At 42.8% G+C, this 6,501-nt stretch overlaps 1 protein-coding gene across 3 annotated transcripts in view; it reads left to right on the top strand.

The window, feature by feature from the left end:
* Positions 1 to 201: 201 nt before the first annotated feature.
* Positions 202 to 6,501, top strand: part of LOC130380352 (uncharacterized) — a 32,458-nt gene continuing 26,158 nt past the window's right edge. The window contains exons 1-8 of one of the 3 annotated variants that reach the window (XR_008895278.1): positions 202 to 282; positions 387 to 515; positions 954 to 1,068; positions 1,203 to 1,248; positions 3,589 to 3,897; positions 4,559 to 4,633; positions 4,785 to 4,871; positions 5,149 to 5,231. The gene's annotated coding sequence lies outside the window, so the exon portion shown is untranslated. The other 2 variants (XR_008895284.1, XR_008895283.1) reach the window with 2 other exon arrangements.

Here is a 6,501-nt window from a genome sequence, read left to right as displayed (position 1 = left end):
ACGTTAACATTTAGATGACACTGAGGAAGTTAGGGTGGCTAGACAATACAGTAAACAGAAAAAACTGCTCAAGGAAATCCTTGAGAACCTTGTGACCGGTTCACCCCAAGCACAATAGACGATACAGGTAACAGGAAAAACTGCTCAAGATGACTTAAAGGAAATCCCACCCCCTGCCCCCCTCTGATTACAACACAGGCCCTCCCATCCTCGTCTATAGTGATGAATAAGGAAGTGTGCTCTCATTCAAACACTTTACAGACTGATGGGTGCAGCAAACCGGTAAGTTCAAAAATAGTTTGAATTTTTATACCTTTGCTCCTGGGTGGATGTATTCAACCTTTTTTTTGTATAAGACTTGCATTTCATATAGTTCCCACTTTCAGCTTTACGTACGGGTTTTCAAGGCAGAGCTGTTCTAAGATGATACTTGAGTCCAAAGCAAAAGATGCTGGATTAGTTCCCCCTTGAGAGGAAGCTCAAGGCCCCCACAAACAAGTTCCTTCCTTTTGCAGGTATTGTGCACAAATACTTTTTATAATATGTTGGCTATAGTATGCATAGTGTGTGGAATGTAAAAAGGTTTGGAGCAGAATAAATAAATAACTATTCAAAGCATTCACCATTGCCGAGCGGTAGCCAAGGAATTATGATCGCGGGAGCCACGGGGCTGCTAGATTGTTTATGAATATACATATAAGTCAATCCAATGTCTTCACATTATTATATTAATCTCACCAAGTGCCTCAACGGATCCTGGGACGGTCGGCGGCACCGACATCGAGGCATTCGTGGTTGTGGGCAATATGATGTGCGTTTCCTGTGCGTGTGTGTGTGTGTGTGCGTGTGTTTAAATACGTGTGTGTTGCCAAGTCATGCATTGTTTGTGAGAGGATGTGTTGGGAGGGGTTGTGTCTAACAAAACCAAAATCAGGCGTCTCTTCTTTTTTCAGAAAGATTGAGGAGACTAAATAAACCCCTGTAGCCACACCCCTGTGCACATACACACGTGTGTGCGGCACCATTACTATCAACAGATTAACACCAGTCTATGGAGAACATCTAAGGGTGAGCAGAACGGTGATGTAGAAGCTCATTATGGACTTATATGGCCAAAAGTGTTTTATATTTGCTCCACTTGCTAAATTTGCTATTGCATGTTTAAGAATTAAGATTAACTTCTGTAATGTCATCTTTCCCAGATGAAGATGTTATTTATATTGCTGGCATTTCCCTCCTTTATCAAAGGTAACACATTTTTAAATATTTAAGAGTTCTTATAACCGTAATAATCGTAATCATTTGAGCTGTTACTCTCATAGCCTAATATCATGATTGAATCAATGACAATTGGTTGCAAACAACAAAACTTAAATTGGTTGATGACCGCCCACATATGTGCACATTGTCCATGCTTCCACAAGGGATTCATAACGGACGAAAAAAATCGCCACAGTATTCATTCCTCTCTGCTGAACGCAGGTGGAGATCTTCTCGTGGCGTCAGACTACTTTTTCTAGTCTACCTTCAAAACACTACCGGTAGTTCCTCATTCTGCAACATGATGCAACAACAAGACATCAGGCGATCTTTTAAACCAAAAGATGACACTACAATACCTAGGCTATATAAAAGACGTCCATCTCAAAGTGATTTTCCAAAATGAACCTCCCCTCTGGCATAATCTCTTTCAGAGTCGCAGGCAGTGTCGGTTTTCGTGGCAAAAACTAACAAGCAAGACAATGGGCCCTATTTTAACGGTCTGAAACGCAAGTGGGAAGCGCAAAGCGCAAGTAGCTTTGTGGGCGGTTCTACGGTGCTATCGCTATTTTACAGGCGGATAAATGACGCTTGCGCCGCGGCGCAAGTGTCAAAAGGGTTGGTCTGAAGCAGCCTAGTTACCCGTGGGTGTGGTTTGGGCGTAACGTGCAACAAACCAATGAGAGTGCCAGCTCCCATCCCCTTTAAGAGCCATGAGCGCATTTGAATCGGACGAGTTGATATTTTGACAGCGCGTCTGCAGTCTCCGAGAATTTCATACTGCAAATGGCTTAGTTTATTGCCAAATAATATGGCATAATTCACACATGGAATATACTGAGTCCTCAAATAAATTTCGGCAAAGAAAACGTATGATAGGCTATAACATATGATATGCGGTAACTGTGGTTCTATTTAATGATATACGCAATACATTATAAACATTGTTTCTTATCAGTATTGTATGCTGTCCTAATATGCATGTGTCCCCGCGGTAATATAGGCCTACATTGCCATTGATTGTATTATGCGTTACGTGTTTGGTTTGCCCAAGTGAAGGAGTTCAAGTACCTCAGGGTCTTGTTCGCGAGTGAGGGAACTATGGAGCGTGAGATTGGCCGGAGAATCGGAGCAGCGGGGGCGGTATTGCGTTCGCTTTACCGCACCGTTGTTACGAAAAGAGAGCTGAGCCGCAAGGCAAAGCTCTCGATCTACCGGTCGATCTTCGTTCCTATCCTCACCTATAGTCATGAGGGTTGGGTGATGACCGAAAGGACGAGATCGCGGGTACAAGCGGCCGAGATGAGTTTTCTCAGAAGGGTGGCCGGCGTCTCCCTTAAGGATAGGGTGAGAAGCTCAGCCATCCGTGAGGAACTCGGATTAGAGCCGCTGCTCCTTTACTTAGAAAGGAGTCAGCTGAGGTGGTTCGGGCATCTGGTAAGGATAAGAAATACCATGCAAATTAAATTTAAATGAAGTGAAATTTCGAGGTTGGAAACTGGGCGCCTTAGAGCACACACGCGCGCCCGCATTCATTCATTCTTTTTAACACTCACTCGCGGTAAAACAATGTTTTTCACGATCAAATAGGCCTACTCATCAATCCTAAAAGTTATGGGCATGTAGGCCTACACGATGTCTGTGTCAACAAAATATGTGTTTGCTGTACGGTGTTTGCAGATGCATTGATTTAAAAGTACAACTTATTACCGCTGCATCAGCTGTTCTTTCCCAAATAATTTACCAAGAATGTGCGGCTAGGTAGATGAGAGAAGCAAAGTGTATGCGCGAGGTGCACAAGCAATCCGTATGCATCGCATGCGCATGTATGCATGCGCCCTTAAAATAGCGTCTGAACAACGCGCCACTGACTTTAAACCAGGTATTTCCTGGTCAGTAGCGCAATGGTATTCAGAGACGGCAAAATACCGTTTGCGCCAGAACACACCTCCTCCTTCCGCCGAACCGCCCCTTGCGGTGCATGATCAATCCCTAATTTACCGGCGAGTGGCGCTGGTGGGAAAAGAACGTTTTGCGCCAGTTGTAAACTAGCAACGACACATGCGCCAGTGACTAAGTCACTTGCGCCGGATGCAAGATAGGGCCCAATATATATAAAAAGGCTGACTATAGCAAGCGTCCAAATGAGCGGCTAAATATATACGTACTAGAGCTAGTTGTTTGGTAACACGTGGTTACGTGGGTGTGGTGTTCTGTCTGCGTGTTGCAGTAACGTGATGTGGAGGCTATGGAGAGATACAGTTTGGGTCATTAATTTCAGACTTGACATTCTCTCTCTCTATATAAATTGCAACCTTTCTCTTTCAGGTTGTACTGGCCTTACTCTTTATGGAGAGGTCGGAGGGACGGTCGTATTTCAATGCCACTCAACGAAGAAGGAAATAAAGTATTTTTACTTTCAAGGAGGCACAGATTTTAAAAAGGTTATAATTGGATATCATAAGACGAAGAAGCCCGATGAGCCCAGTCGACCTGACACCTACTTGAACCATGCGGATAAAACGGTAACCTTTCGGAATCTAACCGTCTCAGACAATGGGACAAAGAAATGCATCATAAGCCATGGGCTCCCCGGTGGAATTACTGAAGACACTACAATAACTCTCATCGTAACTGGTAGGCCTCCGTTCACTCATTCCCACTCTCAACAAGAACATTGGTAACAAAAATAGATCATACCAATTACATTAAACCACTCCAATACGTTTGTTATCAAATGAATAAATGTGGGCAGATCAACCCTTAAATGGTAGGTATTTTATATTTTATGTAAAGCATGTAACTCTCTCCAGTGTTTCTATGAACCATGAAGGTTATTTTCAGTCCTGGATTCATTTCAGATTTGACCTCTGGAACTAGGCAGAGGGCGAACACATGTCAGGCTGACAATTTCAATTAGTTTCAAATAAAGTTTTCTACAGGCATTAAGGCTGTATCCAACAAATGTGTTTTATTTTAAACATTTAAAAAATATTAAACATTATACACAGAACTGCTGTAAAATCATTTTCATGAAAGTCAAACATGAAGAAATAGGGGATAAGGCTATCCTTTACGTGCAGGTTGAGTACCTCACACATTGCATTGATAGAACAATGGGACATTTCTAACTGATTCTATTTCATTTTTCTGACTGCCGGAGGTAGTGCTTTAGCCCCTGAATGACTTACTGTGCGTCAACACACCAAAAGTGAAGTGAAGATTTGCCCGCGTGTTTGGGCGAGTTATCTCCAGGTATCTTCTGTAATGACCTTCTCTTGTTTCCTCTCTTCTCTAGCAACCCCCGATGCAGTCACAATAGAGCGCCACAACCCTGAGAGCGCTGGTGACGTCTCCAATGCCTCGCTTACATGTACGGCCATTGCCGTCTATCCAGTCAGCAACATATGATGGAATGTAACTGGTGTCTGGTGCATTCCCAAACAACAAATAGTATTTGTAACGATATAGGCTGCTATTTCACTAACTTACGTTCATTCTGGTGCCAATGTGTTTTTTTCAAGATCTACTCGACCTTCTCCGTTTAATCGTACCAGTCCTGGTGTGTGTGGGGGGATTTGCTTGGTGGAAGAAATGCAAAGGAAATCCACGTAAGTGCAAACAAGATCGTTGAGCAAACAAATTAAAATTAAAAAACGCCAGTATACTAAAAGTTGTTCACATTTTTCTTCTGGCTATGCAGGATTTTTAGCTAGATCGTTACGAATTTCAATACTCACTCATGACTAAAAACTAAAGGGATTCAGCCAGCTTGTCACAAGCTAGCTGAATCCCTTTAGTTTAAAAAGTCGCCTGTTGGCGATGTTCAGTTCATCCCTGGGCCTCTGTTTAACATGGGCTTTTGTTCATTCCGTTGTTTCTCCTCAGTTTGTAACCAGCAACGACCCCAATCAGTCCCACAAGCCGATCCAGTACCAGCAACCGAAGAAGTCGCAGGTGAGTCACTGTGGTTACCAAGAAAAAAATGAAATGCTTGAAAGATGACTGATTATAAACTGTAGACAAAAGGTAAGTATTGTTGAAATATCGTTGTACCGTTGCCAAAATGTAATATTTTTCTGCATAAATGTATTCTTTCATTAAAGAGGGCACAGCAGAGGTGACCCGGCCGTAAGCCTTCTAACAGTAATCCACTTGAGAAGTTATTTATGCCCTTTCATGTTTGTTTCCAGAACGTGAGAGTTTCGTGCCTCAGCCGCCCGGTGAGTCTCTGGGGTCATGACATTCGAAACAATCAAGAACAGTAAAGAAAGCAATTCAACTACTAACTATACTATTGTTTAAATATTTTTTCTCTACGTAATAGAGCATGTTTCTTGCTATCCATCGGGAAAAAAGCCCATCACAAACCATAGCTCACATACTGCGCTGTAATAGCGAGCCAAAAACCATGGCAACACGCACAAACAAGCTGTAGCCACTCAAACCAGGCTGAGGGCCGAGTGGATCTATAGGTAGCTGGCACAGAACCCACCCACGACCCAAATGGGCCGTCCATACATAAATAAGATCACTAAACAAGACAAGACTTGCTAATAGGGGCTAGGCCTGAGTTAATATACCTCATTGATAATGCTTTTCTAAATGCATCTGGCGAAAGCGCCTTTTTCAGGTCTAAAACATGCTATGTGGACACAGGCCCCCTAACTAGGACACTCTACGCATCAAGTTCAAATTGCCAATATAAGCCGTTTCAAAACAATCATTTACTGATATCCCAGGTGAGGGTGTCTAATTCAGATGTATGATGGACGGATCTACTACTAGTTTCCTAGTAACCAGAGAGAAAAAACATTCAAATGAATGAATGACACGCACAGGTGCTTTTTGAACCGACCCTGGATTGCATATTTTCATCGCATGACTCGATTGCCTTCTTCAATAAATAGTTTTACTATCACACCTCATTCATCCTCCCGAGTCGTACCGTAACTGAAGAACGCCTCTGCTACAACGGCGAGCTGAAACTTACTAGAACAAGATCCAAATTTGGAAATAAACTAACTAAAAAGTACTATGGCTTTGGGTGTGAATTGCATGTGTTTTTGTTTCTTTCACAGTTGAGGATTTGGAGATGGAAACGTTGAATAATACAAATTAAAATGAAAACATGTAAGTAGTCACCCAGAGTGGCCTCTACATTGTTGCCGTCTGCGCATCTACTAGGCCGCCTCTGAATGTCCAACACCTGGAACCTGGTTGCTCTCAACAAGAGCAATG

This window comes from Gadus chalcogrammus, chromosome 4, assembly GCF_026213295.1.
Source record: "Gadus chalcogrammus isolate NIFS_2021 chromosome 4, NIFS_Gcha_1.0, whole genome shotgun sequence".
Taxonomy (NCBI): Eukaryota; Metazoa; Chordata; class Actinopteri; order Gadiformes; family Gadidae; genus Gadus; species Gadus chalcogrammus.
Note: the sequence above shows the minus strand (reverse complement) of the source record. Positions and strands in the feature narration are given on the sequence as shown.